Consider the following 15,699-nt stretch of genomic DNA (forward strand, 5'->3'; position numbering starts at 1 on the left):
ACATTTCCAAAATATAAAATAAAATACATATTTTGGGAAAATACATATTTTGTTATGTGCAAATGGCTTTAGATACCTGTTAGGTCCGTAAATTACCATATAGCATATATTCAACACAAAAAACAGCGACAATTTGTTGTTGACAAAGGACAGCTGGACATATAAAGGGTCCCATTACCTTCAGTAGCTTAGGGCCTCATCAAACCTAAATCCAGCCCTGCACAATACTGTATGTGGTGATTAAAGGTAAAGGGTAAAGGGACCCCTGACAGCTAAGTCCAGTCGTGAACGACTCTGGGGTTGCGGCACTCATCTCGCTTTACAGGCCACGGGAGCTGGTGTTTGTCCACTCCACAGACAGTTTTTCTGGGTCATGTGGCCAGCGTCATGTTGTGATTAAAGGTAAAGGTAAAGGGACCCCTGACCATTAGGTCCAGTTGTGACCGACTCTGGGGTTGTGGCGCTCATCTCGCTTTATTGGCCGAGGGAGCTGGCGTACAGCTTCCGGGTCATGTGGCCAGCATGACTAAGCTGCTTCTGGTGAACCAGAGCAGCGCACGAAAATGCTGTTTACCTTCCCGCCGGAGCAGTACCTATTTATCTACTTGCACTTTGACATGCTTTCAAACTTCTAGGTTGGCAGGAGCAGGGACCGAGCAACGGGAGCTCACCCCGTCGCGGGGATTCGAACCGCCGACCTTCTGATTGGCAAGTCCTAGGCTCTGTGGTTTAACCCACAGCGCCACCCGTGTCCCTATGTGGTGATTAGGATGGGCAAATCTCTCAGTTTAGGTTTCTCCACGTTCCTCATTTTTCCAAGTCTAAGTTCGTTTATGCACATTCCCACATTGGTTTGTGATTATTAAAGGCCTCATGAAAATGTGCATTTTAGTGCAAACTTCTCTTCATGTACATGTGCTCATATGCACCTTTCCCTGAATGTAAACATTTTTTACAAACTCATCCCTAATGTAGTGCATTTTCTGTAATATATATACGTTTGTATGCATAGTTTACCCTATTATATGCATTCTGGCTACAGAACTGTTTTCTTTTCTTGGGATAAAAATGAAACATGACTGTGAGAAGTTGAATTTGAGTCTGGCAGTGGCTCTTCTCATCTTATATAGGGCCATGCTGTTAGCTAGAAATAACCCCCGTTGTTCAATTTGGCTTGCTCCCAAGGAAGCAGACACAAGACTGCAAGCACAATCTCTTTTAGGAAACTGATATTATTGAGATGGCAAATAGCAGTGGCAGTAGACACTGATATACTTGTTAAATAGAATACGACTGTCATAACCTACCCTAACTGTTCTTGCAGGGTGTAAAATGTGCAGCTGTGGAGGAATTAACTGATATATTAAACACATTTTATTTGTGGAGAATTATGGGCCTTTCTAAAACTCCTCTGCTCTTGTCACCTTTACCGGGGAACACGATGATCATTCCTGTCATGCTGTGAAATACAATGAGGAAGCAGGAAAATTGAGTCATCAGTCGAAGTACAGCAAAGATAGCACACAATTTGTCAAAGTTACCCGGGGATGTTTGCAAAATCAGTTTTTGCTCAACCTAAGCAAATTAAACGTAATAGCATTTAAGAATGGAGCTCATTTTCCAGCCGGTCTCTCCAGTGTTGTAAAATGTAGAATATGTGATAGACTATAGAAGGTCATGTCCAAATGAACTATATATAAGATTATGTCCCCGTATTCTATCCGGACACATTGACCCGATTGGTATCACAATCCTAAACATTTGCTCTAGTACATAAAATGATGGAGCAATCCTCTTTGTAATATGAGCACAGCAGCTTTCTGGACGAGTAGTTGGCACTGTAGAATGAAAAACAAAAGAAAAGAAAACCTAAGAATCTCAGGGACTCTTCAAGACAGGTAACAAATTTATTGTGGTGCTATTTAATGCAGGTTTTGGTTGTTGTTGTTGTTTTGTAATCACACCAGGACACTTAGGGTGGCATGCTGCTTCTTTTATTATCATAGTAATCTAGTGAAGTAGGTAAGGCTGAGAGACAGCGGCCAGTCCAAGGTCACCTTGTTTGCTTCATGGCTGAAACCTTCATTCAGGTGTCGGCTGGAAAATAAACAAAGGGGCCTGTAGGAATGTGTGGGGCTTGTTCTGCCCTCCCCCAGAGGCGTAGGAAGGTCAGGTGGTACCTGGTGCGGAAAATTTCTTGTCACCCCCCTCAACATTGATTTATTTTATTTTTTTTTGCCTGCAAAAATAGGTTTACGTTATCTCATATTTTCTTACAAAGGAATGTGGATTATGGGCCTCTGATAACAAGGAGGCGACTGTGGACAGATACTTAAATCTACAGGATGGGTTGTGTTTTGGCTCCACTGAATTGAAATTTCAGCCTTCACGACATATGAAAATGGCCAAGTAAACAGTTATTTTCGTGGAGGAGGGTCGAGATATTAACTGATACGCATGAAATTTCAAATATAGCTATATAATCCCTAGCGAAGTAAGATAAGACCTTGGGAGCAGGCATTTAAAAAAAAAGAGTTTTTTATGAACCGCCCTAGTAGGGCAGTAATTGTTCTTTTTTGACACCCCCCTCCATGATGGAACCTGGGGCAGGCCCCCGCCCCTAGCCCCCCCCCCCATTATGCTGCATATGTGTCACGAACCGATTAGACACAGAGAAATGATGGGAGGAACCAGTTGTGGGACGCCCAAGGAAAGAAGGTGTAAGTTTACATTTCTTAGCACAGAAAGTATTGACCTGATGTGTAGAGATCTTTCCTATTCTATTTAATTCAAGAGGGTTCTGGAGGCTTCTCTGTGTGCAAGAAGCAAGAAGATCCATGATGCTTGGGTTGTGTGATGGCCTGGGATTCCGATTCGGAGGATGAAACAGAGGAATCCCAGCCTGCACAGGAGTCCCCGCCTCCAGGGCCGGCTGAACTGGGGCAAGGCCTAGATGCTGAGGAGCCTGCACCTGTGGCAGTGCAGCAGGAGCTGGCCCCAGGTGAAGTCCTCCTGGCCCCAGAGGAGCCTGATGACTCAGTGGCCACAGGTGAGCCTCCTCCAGGGCCCAGTAACCCTTCGGCCTCTCCTGATCTGCAGAGGCTTAGGGCAGAGAGGCGAAGGGAACTAGTTGCCCCCAGGAGGAGTGCTCGCCTTAAGGCCAGAGTAGGCGGGGCTCCTGGGGGTCGGGACCGCCCCTGACCTTAGAAGAGGATAAAAGCCCACTCATCCCGGCCCCAGGTTGCGGGAGCAACGTCGTTGTTGGCTTCGGACCTTCCTGTGATCCTGATCCCTGCTCGGACTCCTGTTCCTGACTATCCAGTACTCCTGTTCCCTGCTCGGCCTCCTGTTCCCGACCATCCGGTGTTCCTGTTACCTGCTCAGCCTTCTGTTCCAGCGTTCCTGTTCCCCGCCCGTCTCTCTGCATCGGACCTCGCCCCGCTTCGTGTGGACTCTGCTACACTCACGGTACCTTACCCCCGGGACCAGCACAGGTTGTTCCTTCAGAGAAGCTGAGTACAGCTGGTTTGAACTGGTTCTGTCATCTCTTTATGTCAAGGTCATGCTGACCATAATAAGAGACCAGAAGGAGCCTGGGTTTCACTCTCTATCTTTCTTTCTGTCTGTCTTTCGTTCTGCTGTTCTGTACATAGTGTGCTTAGTGTTAAGTAGTGCTTTTTTAAAAAAAAATGTTTAGGGGTACTCTTATTTTCCTAGTAAAGGTAAAGGGACCCCTGACCATTAGGTCCAGCCGTGGCTGACTCTGGGGCTGTGGCACTCATCTCGCTTTATTGGCCGAGGGAGCTGGCGTACAGCTTCCGGGTCATGTGGCCAGCATGACTAAGCCGCTTTTCGTGAACCAGAGCAGCGCACGGAAACGCCGTTTACCTTCCCGCTGGAGTGGTACCTATTTATCTACTTGCACTTTGACATGCTTTCGAACTGAAATACTGCCCCTCAATGAGGCCAAACTTAGATTCACAAAATATTTAGGGGTATGCATCCCCCAGAAAAAAAGCACTGGTGTTAAGGTTTAAGACTTATTATAAGTTATTGTAAGTTTAAGTTATGTCTGCTGCAACTGGACTTCTTATGGACAGCGCCAATTCTCAGTGTATTGGATTTGTGACCATTATGCTCATTTGCCTTCAGTAGCAGTAAAACTCTGCTGGATGAAATACAATTGCCTCTGATCTGTTTTTTGGGGAATCCTGCAACGTGTTTACTCTGCTAACTATACATTGGAATCTACTCTGGACCAATGCTGCGTAGACTTTCAATGACAGAAGGCGCAGTTATTACATCACATGGGTCAATGTTCCGAACAATTTTTAGAGACTTGATGCAGCAATTGTTACTCTTGGCACAGAATGCATTTGCTGGCCCAGTGCTATAATCTGCTATTTATTTACTTATTGTGACAGAAAACAAAAACAGGACCACCAAGAAATCTCCATGTGCGGAAGCTGTTTTGAAAAGCAAGGGGTTCCATGGAACTTTCAGTGATATCCAAGAGTTTAGTGAGGCAAAGTGAAGAAAACTCTACAGACACAGAAAGGCATGTTTTGCAGAACTCTACTGGTTACACATGACTAGAGACTAAGGCTGACATCCAATTGGGACATCCTGCTTACACAACAGACATTTATCCTTTCTGCTCTTTCATCAGCCTCACCCCCACACCCTGAAATCTGCTCCAAAGAGTTGAAGGACCTTCTGGAGCAGAATGAGGGAAGGTGCTGCAGGAAGAGGAGGAAAGAGGTTCTATTGTGTCCACTAGCACGAAATTGGGTATTGTTCCCATAACAGGACAGAAACGCACACTAACACATCCAACAAACTGCAAGTGAGTAAGCTTCACTCTTACCCCACCCAATGTCTGAAAAGAGTTGCAGAACTCTTGCACAACCCATCAGAGCCCTTTCTCAAATTAAGCCACGAGAATGGATCTTCATTATCCGCCTTCTGCCAGAAGAAATTTCTGGAAGTTTACACAGAAAGGTCAAAACAATTTCACAAAACTCTTACGACTGGCTGATGTGAGACAAAACTTGCACAAGACATCCGCAAGCTTTCCGAGGAATTCAATAACGTTTCAGCTTAATCACTCTCGAAAGCTTAAGGGATTATGCAATTGGAAGCGATCATTTTCACAGAGACAAATCAAAGCCTCGTACTTCTGGGAAGTGCAACAAAGAGCGAGGGATCTTTGACAGCTGTGGAGCGAGCAGTCGCCGTTGTTGTTGGAGCCTCTCTGACTCACAATGAGGTGGACCCAGTAAAAAGCTTTTTAAATACTTGGCAACTTCTGCAGTTGGGAGTGACTCAGGGGTTCATCATCACAAACCTCGCTGTGTGCTAACCGATGGAGAAATGTTATGGGGAAAAAATAAATAACGCAGCCCCAAAGGCTTATCTTCTTTGCTGGAATTTGGGAACAAAACGCATGACGCTCGCCCTACAGAATGTCGCAGACTGACCTCTGTTCCCCCCTACATCAAGGGGTGGCGGTCTGTCTGACCAATGGCATTTGTATATCTACGGATTCATGCCAGGAACAGAAAATCTTTGGAAAACTGCTCAGAAAAGCTGTATCTGCTTTCACCCCAAGCCTAGCTGTTTTTTTTAATTTTTATTTTAAAGAGAACTAGGGTAGGAGAGTGCAGAAATGAAGGGCCGGCTGCTAAGAGCTGAACTCCCATCTCACCTGAAATCAATGCATTAATATCCCAGAGAGAGCATGAGGTGGTGGTGGTGGTTGTTGTTACAGTGGTACTTCAGTTGTCGAATGCTTCAGAAGTCGAACGTTTTGGTTTTCGAATGCTGACAACCCAGAAGTAAATGTTTCCATTTTCAAACGTGCCTCAGAAGTCGAATGGCTTCCAAGGCGCATTTCTCCATTTTTTCATTGGATTTTGCCAACAGCCTATTGCGGCTCAGTTGTTGAACGTTTCGGAAGTCGGGCGGTCTTCCGGAACAGATTACAGGTACCACTGTATTATTATACCCCACCCATCTGGCTGGGTTGCCCCAGCCACTCTGGGTAGTTTCCAACACATAAAAACATAATATAACATCAAACATTTTAACTTGCCAATACAGCGCTGCCTTCAGACGTCTTCTGAAGGTTGTATAGTTTCTTGGCTCAGGGGCTGCAAAGCTCCATACCCTCCCATACCTTCTAAAAGTTGTTTAGTTCTTTATCTCCTTGACATCTGATGTGAGGGCATTCCACAGGGCAGGTGTCTCTACCGAGAAGGCCCTCTGCCTGGTTCCCTGTAGCTTCACTTCTCGCAGTGAGGGAACTGCCCAAAGGCCTCTGTGGTAGGGTAGAATCATGGACTCATGGAATTGTAGAGTTGGAAGGGACCCTGAAGTCCCTTCCAGTGCAGGAATCTCAGCTGGATCATACATAAAAACCTCCAAAGAAGGAGAGTCCACCACCTCCTGAGGGAGACCATTCCACTGTCCAACAGCTCTTACTGTCAGAAAGTTCTTCCTGATGTTTAGTCAGAATCTCCTTTCTCGTAACTTGAATCACTTGGTTTGAGTCCTCCTCTCCAGAGCTGGATAAGGCTGCTGTGGTCCCTGTACAATTCATGGCATGCCTTCATATGTTAGAGTCCTGACAAGAAGCCCATTTGCCCACCATAACAATGCCCATGTAAGAGAGGAAAAGCTGTCCTACTCCCCAACATTTCTCGGATGAAAATAGGGACGTCCTATCTAATAATAATAATCTAATAGGGACGCGGGTGGTGCTGTGGGTTAAACCACAGAGCCTAGGACTTGCAAATCAGAAGGTCGGCGGTTCGAATCCCCGCGATGGAGTGAGTCCCCTTGCTCGGTCCCAGCTCCTGCCAACCTAGCAGTTCGACAGCAGGTCAAAGTGCAAGTAGATAAATAGGTACCACTCTGGCAGGAAGGTAATTGGTGTTTCTGTGCGCTGCTCTGGTTTGCCAGAAGCGGCTTAGTCATGCTGGCCACATGACCCGGAAGCTGTACGCCGGCTTCCTCGGCCAATAAAGCGAGATGAGCACCGCAACCCAAGAGTTGGCCATGACTGGACCTAATGGTCAGGGGTCCCTTTAAAGGTAAAGGGTAAAGAGACCCCTGACCATTAGGTCCAGTCGTGAACGACTCTGGGGTTGTGGCGCTCATCTCGCTTTATTGGCCAAGGTAGCCGGAGTACAGGTTATTATTATTATTATTATTATTATTATTATTATTATTATTAGGCAGCTTCCAACATATATAAAACATTAAACATTAAAAAAATTCCGTATACAGGGCTGCCATCTGATGTCTTTTAAAGGTTGTACAGTTGCTTATATCCTTGGCTCAGTGGTCACATAACTCCATACCTCCAACATTTCCCTGATGAAAATAGGGATGTTCCAAGGAAAAGCAGGACATTCCACGATCAAACCAGAAACCAGGATAGCTTCTGTAAATCTGGAAAATAGGGACACTTGAAAGGTCTCGGCTGTTGGGAAGAGGCAGCAAGTTGTTGAGCTTCACAACTTGTGAGGCTTTGCGCTCTGATTGCCTGACGTCTCGTGAGAACTGGGATTAAGGCTGAGATTTCACGAGATGTTGAAAAAGAGCCAGGAATACAGTCTACAAAGCCCTCAGCCCCTGTAAGCCTGATTAAAGGTGGAAGAGGAAAGCAACATCCCCTACCTCTCTTCCTTCATCACCAACCAGCTCAGACTTCCTCATCTGTCAAGCTTCTCTGGTAGACCAGGGGGTGGGGTTTTGAAGGCTTGATTACCTAGTCCCTCCCAAGGTGAGCTAAGCCTGACCGGACAGTTTACTCTATGGTTTTAACCCCTTCATGCATTAATTAGACTTAAGCATGTTAGTTATATGAGGCTGGTTATCTCAGGACTTTAACATAGCCCTACATTGGAAACAGCATATAGCTGCCCCCCCCCTTTTCTCTAATGCATCCTTAGTCAGAATTGCATGTGGGTGAGCAGTTTCTTTTATATCTTACAGGATTGCTGTCAATCTGTGCATCTCTGCCTCTGCTCCTCTAGGCCTGTATAATCCCAGGTGAGCCAGTTTGCGGAGCCCACGTTCTGCATTAGATACAAAGTCCATAACCTTGACAAGGGATTCAAGCAGTAAGCAATCAATGAGGCAAAATCCATTTTGAGAATTTGGAGGACGGAGCAGCTCCTCTTCATGCCTTGCTGAGAAGGCAAAATTATCTCCACAACAAATTACGTTATCGTCTAATAGCGGAGAAAGCTGCAACTTAATTAAAAGGATGCATGCATGTGGCTACGTGGAGAATCTGAGCTCTGGGGAAGTAATCTCTCGGTGTTTTAGCAAAAGGCAGAGGTACTTTGGCCCATTTCCCCAGTTCTCTCTTCTGCATTTAATTCTTCCTGTGTTGAAGTCATGAGTATATGTGTGTGTGTGTGGTGTGTGTGTGTGTGTGTGCGCGCGCACACACACACACACACATATATGAAGGCAGCCCTGTTTAGGGAAGTTTTTTAATATTTAATGCTGTACTGTTTTTAACATTTGATTGGGAGCTGCCCATAGTGGCTGGGGAAACTCAGCCAGATGGGCGGGGTATAAATAAATTAATAATAATAATAATAATAATAATAATAATAATAATAATAATAACGCACAATTATTCTAAAAACAGCTTCTGGTTGAAAGTACAGTGGTACCTCGGGTTACATATGCTTCAGGTTACAGACTCCACTAACCCAGAAATAGTGCTTCAGGTTAAGAACTTTGCTTCAGGATGAGAAAAGAAATTGTGCTCTCGTGGCGCGGCAGCAGCAGGAGGCCCCATTAGCTAAAGTGGTGCTTCAGGTTAAGAACAGTTTCAGGTTAAGAACAGACCTCCGGAACGAATTAAGTACTTAACCTGAGGTACCACTGTACTAATGAATGAAAAAAAGGAAAATGTTCAGAAGTCCAGAAATAACCTGGAACGAACAAATTGACTTGCTAAATGTTCCTGGTCTGAATCTCTGGAGCTGCTACCAATCAGTGTGGACAATACTCAGCGAGTTGAGCCAATGGCTTCACGTGGTATAAGCCAGCTTCCTGATTTCCTTTGCAAGAGCCTCCAGCCATGACTGTGCTTATTCTTTTGCTGAAAGATACGCTTAGAACAATATCATTGCCTAATGACAGGCTATCGCACTTCAGAATAAACCTTGGCAACCGCTGTGTGTGAAATTGCAGCCTGCGCACCGCATGGTCACATGCACGCATTCCCATGCAGATGCGCTACAGTCAAGATGCATATTCTCCACCACCCCCAAGCACCCCTCCCACAGTAATTTAACTTCTAGAGACCCCGGAGAGGGAGCTGAACCTTGCAGAACGACAACACAATGTTAACAAGGCATCGCCAAAAAGCTAAGGGGGGAAAAAGAGCGACACAGTAGGGGCAGTGATTTTACCCAGAAAAGGTAACAGAAAACAGGGGCTGTCCGTAGTAATTAGAGACAGCTGGATCTCATGAGCTTACCCCTGCGTGATGGACAGGCAGACTCTCAAATGTTATTTTTATAGGACAATACCTCAATCGAATTATACCATCACAACAGCAGTGTGTTCTTTCAAGGCTCTTTCTTCTGGCCTGAGGTAATAAACAAGTCAGACTCCACAGCAATATCTTCTATTTATATCGGGAGCTCAGGTTTCTTCTTTGTCACTTCCCAGCACGGCTTCAGTCCCGCGGCCATTGTATGTGAGCCCGAACAACCCCTATTTAAGTTTTTACATGCCATTTTCCTCGTTGGCTCCCTTCGGTGCCTCTTCAGAGACGTCGCTGCCACATTTTCACCTAAGCTAGACAGGTTTTTTTTAATATATATATAAAGAAGGGTTCCTGCCAAGAATGGCTTCAGACATCATCAGGCTGCAACAAGCCAGCCTACTAGTTGACACCGGCAGTTCCTGAAGCACTGTTGCTTCACTGGAAATAGAAAGAAATGCTCCTCGTAGACATTTTCTTTTGTCTGTGGCGGTAACTTAAAAACAACGGTCTCATTATTGAAGCCAACTTGATTCCGTATTGAATTAATCGCCCGCATCCAAGAGGGGGTAAAGGCTATAAAGTGAAGCACGGACGAACAGGAAATCAGAGAGCTAAAATTATCTGTTCTGTTCCCTCAGGAAGTCACCTATATGCTGATACGAATTCATGTATTCTGCTTGGGAAGGTAATCCCACACCCTCAATGCAGACGAGAAAAGCTTCGGCACACTCAAAGTAAGCCCAACTTACTTTTATTTTATTCATTTGTTAAATCTGCATACCGCCCTTCATCTGTAGATCCCAAGGCGGTTCACAACATAAAAATACAACATAAAAACACAAAATATACGAGAGAAACAAGAACAAGAAACAGAAACCCTTAAGCCTCCCTCTCCCCCCTCACAAATACAAATAAAGGAAAAGAGAACCAGGAAAGCTCCAATAGCCCTGTTTGTTTGTTTGTTTGTTTGTTGTACAGTGGTAACTCGGGTTAAGTACTTAATTCGTTCCGGAGGTCCGTACTTAACCTGAAACTGTTCTTAACCTGAAGCACTACTTTAGCTAATGGGGCCTCCTGCTGCCGCCGCCCAATTTCTGTTCTTATCCTGAAGCAAAGTTCTTAACCTGAAGCACTATTTCTAGGTTAGTGGAGTATGTAACCTGAAGCGTATGTAGCCCGAGGTATCACTGTATTTGTAACCCACCCTTTCTCTACAAGGTACCCAATGTGGCACATGTAGTCCTCTCCCTCCTCATTTAATCCTCGCAAGAACCCTGTGAGGTAGGTTAGGCTGTGAGGCAGTGACTGGCCAAAGTCACCCAATGAGTTTCATGGCAGAGTGGGGATTTGAACCCAGGTCTCCCAGGTCTTATTCTCGCACTCCAACCACTACGCCACACTGACTAAGTGACATGAAAAGTCGAGTGACAGAAGGGGAGGAAACTGACAACTTGGTGTGAGGGGGGAAGAGACTGGAAGAGGACATATGGCAAGAAAGGACCATCTCATTATCTGTATAGGTCACTTCCTGGGGTGAATCTACACTGGTTGGTTTTAACGTTAAAATGTGTTATAAAAACGTCACAACAGAGGGCGCTGCAAGGCAGCAATCTATTGGCAATGGGAAATTGCATTGAGAGCTATATAACAGGTTTTTTAAAATAGCCTTTAATAGGGTTTTTACGTATCAGTGTAGATCCAGCCCTGGTCACACGGACAAGCAATTTTTGAATGTTTCCAGGGGAAGAAGAGAGGGATACATTTCTTAATAAATAAGGGTGGTATAAAAATCTATTGATAAATTTAATAACAGAATCACTCCACCCTGCAACATATTGTTTGTGGGCTATAGAGGCAGTTTCAGGGTAGCATGACTTGTGCGACTAGAGGAGGTGCCACAACAATGCTGTAGAATGGGTTACAGGGGGGTGGTTTAGCATCACACAGGGCACAACTGAAATTTGAGAGCTCAAAGTCTGCCGCTGCCTCAAGTATACACTTCCCCCCATTCTAATATATGTGCATTACTTAAAAAGGTGTTCTTCAGTTAACATCACAATATCAAAATATAACAACAATATCAGCAATATAAAGCCCATAATATAACTATCACATTTTTTAAAAGGTAGAACAGTATCAGCAAAGGTGACGAGAACAGGAACACCAGATGAAGAAGAAGAAGAAGAAGAAGAAGAAGAAGAAGAAGAAGAAGAAGAAGAGGAGGAGGAGGAGTTTGGATTTGATATCCCGCTTTATGACTACCCTGAGGAGTCTCAAAGCAGCTAACATTCTCCTTTCCCTTCCTCCCCCACAACAAACACTTTGTAAAGTGAATAAGGCTGAGAGACTTCAAAGAAGTGTGACTGGCCCAAGGTCACCCAGCAGCTGCATGTGGAGGAGCAGGGAAGCAAACCCGGTTCACCAGATTACGAGTCCACCGCTCTTAACCACTACACCACACTGGTCCCCTCTGAAAGCAATGCAACCTGACAAATTAAAAGCCTACTGGAATATCCAAGAACTATCCTCCCCCCCCAATAAAAACTGGAGAAAAGCAATCAAAGATGGAGCCAGCTGAAACTCATGAGGCAAGAGAGTTCACAGTACAGTCGTACCTTGGAAGTCGACTGTAAACGGAATCTGTTTGACTTCCAAAACGTTCAGAAACCAAAGCGTGGCTTCTGATTGGATGCAGGAAGCTCCTGCAGCCAATCGGAAGCTGCAGAAGCCCCGTCGGACATTCAGGTTCCAAAGAATGTTGGCGAACTGAAACAGTCACTTCTGGGTTTGTGGCATTTGGGAGCCAAAACGTCTGAGTACCAAGGTACGCCTGTATTATTATTTTTAATTCTAGATTTTCAAACACAGAAAATGTATTTGCTGAATCTCTATACTGCCCTCCATTTCAATAAGTTACGAGCATGGATTTTATGTAATGACGTCTTAGAATATTAAAAAGTGTAATTAGAAGGATGCATTTGTTTTCCTCAGCTCCACAAGTAAGGATATGCATAAATGTGAACGTTGTTTTAAGAGGCAGCATTCCCAGAGTACTGGATGTGGATGAATGCAACATTTGGTTTGTACTGTAGTGATCTTAAGGGAAATCACTCTAATATCCAGAACTGGATGTCATAAATATTCAAACAAGTGGGAGCTACAATAAAATGTTGCAGCGTGAATCGCTTCGCCATGACATTCAGCTCCATTTCTTCATGGCTGTGTCTCCCGTACTGCTCCCCGTGAGCATTTCATGGAAACTGAGCAAACTCGGTCCTCATTGCAGGGCCGGATTTAGTTTTGATGAGGCCCTAAACTGTTGAAGGTAATGGGACCTTTTATATGTCCAGCTGTCCTTTGTCAACAACAAATTGTCACTGTTTTTCATGTTGAATATATGCTATCTGGTCATTTATGGACCTAATAGGTATCTAAAGCCATTTGCGCATGCAGAATATAGGCACCCTATATATAGAAATGAGCAAACCAGTGATGTTTTAGGGAGCAGGCTAGCAGGCGGGGCCCTTGACTTACATCATAGGAGCCTACACAGCACAAAACACTGTTGCTGTAAGTAGGTTTTATTTTATTTGTTTTTTATCTTATGTTTTGGAAATGTACATTGTCAGGGAACTGCCATCGGTTCAGGAGGGAGAGAGGGAAAGCCGCATGGATTATAGACAGCCTCCAAGGATCATGGGAAGCAGCTCCTCTTCAACGGAGGAGAGTAAACACGCCTCCAGTGGAGAGGAGCTGCAGGGCTCGGAAGAGGCAAGGCGGTGCCAGGACACCTTGCCTGGGCAAAGCGGGGAGGAGAGGGGTCCTCCCTTACCCACGCCCTCCTTGCGCAGAAAGCATCTGCGCAGAGAGGGGAGGCGCAGACTGGGCGTCAAGAAATTGCTTTGCTGGGGAAAGTTTAAGGGCTGCCCACTCACGGATTCTGCCAGTGATTGAGTTAGCCACGGGAGAGTTGCGCTCCGGACAGATAAGGTTTATTTTGGCAGCAAAAGCAAGGCTTCACAGCCAAGCAGGGAGATATTTGCCCGCTTGCTCTCGAGCAACCCCTTGGAAACATAACATACATCCAGTGCTTTTTTCCTTTAAATTTTTTTGGGGGCACCTAGAGAGTGGGGCCCTAAGCTATAACTTGTTTAGCTTATACGTAAATCCGGCACTACCTCATTGTGTTGGTTTTGCTCCTTCCACTCAGTTCCCCATGTAGTTTATTTTTTCTCCCTCCCCACATTTTTTTTACTAAAAAAAAAATGTCCTCCTGAACATCTTGGAGTTCTCCCAATTGGGAAAGATACCACCTGCTTGTGTTAGGAGGCTGCCACTTTGGAAACATTTGCAACAACATTCAAGCCCGAACGTCAGAAATAGAAATAATGATGGATGGGTAGAAATATATTTAAGCTGTCACAGACAATTGTTGAAGATATCATTCCTTTCACATGGATTTGCTTCATGCCGTCTGCTTACGTCACATGATAGCTAAGGCTGTAAAGGAATTGTTAAAAACAAGTCCTGAAATCATAGAAATGAACATTGTACATCTTCTTGGAAATTTTTTTAATTTATTTTGTTGCGGGGGTAACTGTTGTCGAAGAACTGATATCAAACTTATCAGTAGTGGCAAAAGGCTACCTTGGGACAAACTGAAAATTCATTTTAACCCTTGAAGAACAAAAAAGTAAAATAACCACTCGCTCCAGATCCTGAAGCTGAGGCTGAGGCTCCAATACTTTGGCCACCTCATGAGAAGAGAAGGCTCCCTGGAAAAGACCCTGATGTTGGGAAAGATGGAGGGCACAAGGAGAAGGGGATGACAGAGGATGAGATGGCTGGACGGTGTTCTCATTTGACCAAACTGTGGGAGGCAGTGGAAGACAGGAGTGCCTGGCGTGCTCTGGTCCATGGGGTCACGAACAGTCAGACACGACTAAACGACTAAACAACAACAACAAACCAATCACTCAGTTAACTTACAGTGGAACCCTAAAAATGCTTACTCAGAATACCTATTCACTTCAATGGGCCTTGCTCCCAGGTAAGTAGATATCGGATTTCATTCCTTGTTTATTAGAACCCCATGACAGTAAATGTGTCATTACATTGTTGAAAGACTAAATATGTTTGGTGGAAACTGGAATTATAATTTTACAGGCAATGCTCAAAATACAATACAAATACAACCTCGGGGTAGGCTGTGAGTTCCTGGCAGAGCAACTGTTTTGCATGCAGATTTCAAGTTCAAATCCCCTCATCTCCAGTCTAAAACCCTGGTGCATTGCTGCCAGGTAGTTTAAGTAAAGGGACCCCTGACCATTAGGTCCAGTCGTGACCGACTCTGGGGTTGTGGCGCTCATCTCACTTTATTGGCCGAGGGAGCCAGTGTACAGCTTCCAGGTCATGTGGCCAGCATGACTAAGCCACTTCTGGCGAACCAGAGCAGCGCACGGACACACAGTTTACCTTCCCGCCAGAGCAGTACCTATTTATCTACTTGCACTTTGATGCACTTCGAACTGCTAGGTTGGCAGGAGCAGGGACTGAGCAGGACCCTATCGCGGGGATTCAAACCGCCAACCTTCTGATTGGCAAGTCCTAGGCTCTGTGGTTTAACCCACGGCGCCACTAGGTAGTTTAGGCAATACCAAACTAAGTGACTTGGCTTAAGACAGATCCCTATGGTCCTCCTATTCTACTTTCGCGTCCCTGAGAAACACCGAGGAGCTTCTGCCAATCAGTGAAGACAATGCTCATCTAGATGGGCCAATGTTCTGACTCACTATGAGACAGGTTCTGGCGTTCCTAACTATTTCCTTTCAATATTTTCTTTTTTTAAAGAAAGAGTTCTGTGGAGATGATGCCACATACCCCTTTCCATATAAGGTCACTGCTAGGGGCACACAATGGGCTGTGTCTTGGAAAAGTTTGGTGGCATTATCTTGCAGTGGGATTCAGAGACTGCTCCTCAGAAGAAGAAAGGCTTTTCCAAGTAGCCATGAGTGCCAAGGAAAACATTAAAGCTCTGCCAAAACCCACTAGCATTTGGAACATCAATGAGCTGAAGGAAATCACTAGGAAGAAAGATGAATTTAAAGATAAGTGTACAGTTTTGAATGAAGATGTAGGAAGGGGTGTGAGGAACCACATATGTGGTCGGCAATATGTTC

General features: G+C 45.0%; 1 long non-coding RNA gene across 1 annotated transcript in view; it reads left to right on the top strand.

Annotated features, from left to right (window-relative positions):
- Window positions 1-8,953: 8,953 nt before the first annotated feature.
- LOC308570232 overlaps window positions 8,954-15,699 on the top strand; it is a 106,685-nt gene continuing 99,939 nt past the window's right edge. Inside the window, exons 1-2 of the long non-coding RNA XR_014001014.1 lie at window positions 8,954-9,624; window positions 10,159-10,254. This is a non-coding gene — a long non-coding RNA (uncharacterized lncRNA). The remainder of the gene's footprint in view (window positions 9,625-10,158; window positions 10,255-15,699) is intronic.

The sequence above is a fragment of the Podarcis bocagei genome, assembly GCF_964188305.1.
Source record: "Podarcis bocagei genome assembly, chromosome: 12".
In the NCBI taxonomy this organism is placed as follows: Eukaryota; Metazoa; Chordata; class Lepidosauria; order Squamata; family Lacertidae; genus Podarcis; species Podarcis bocagei.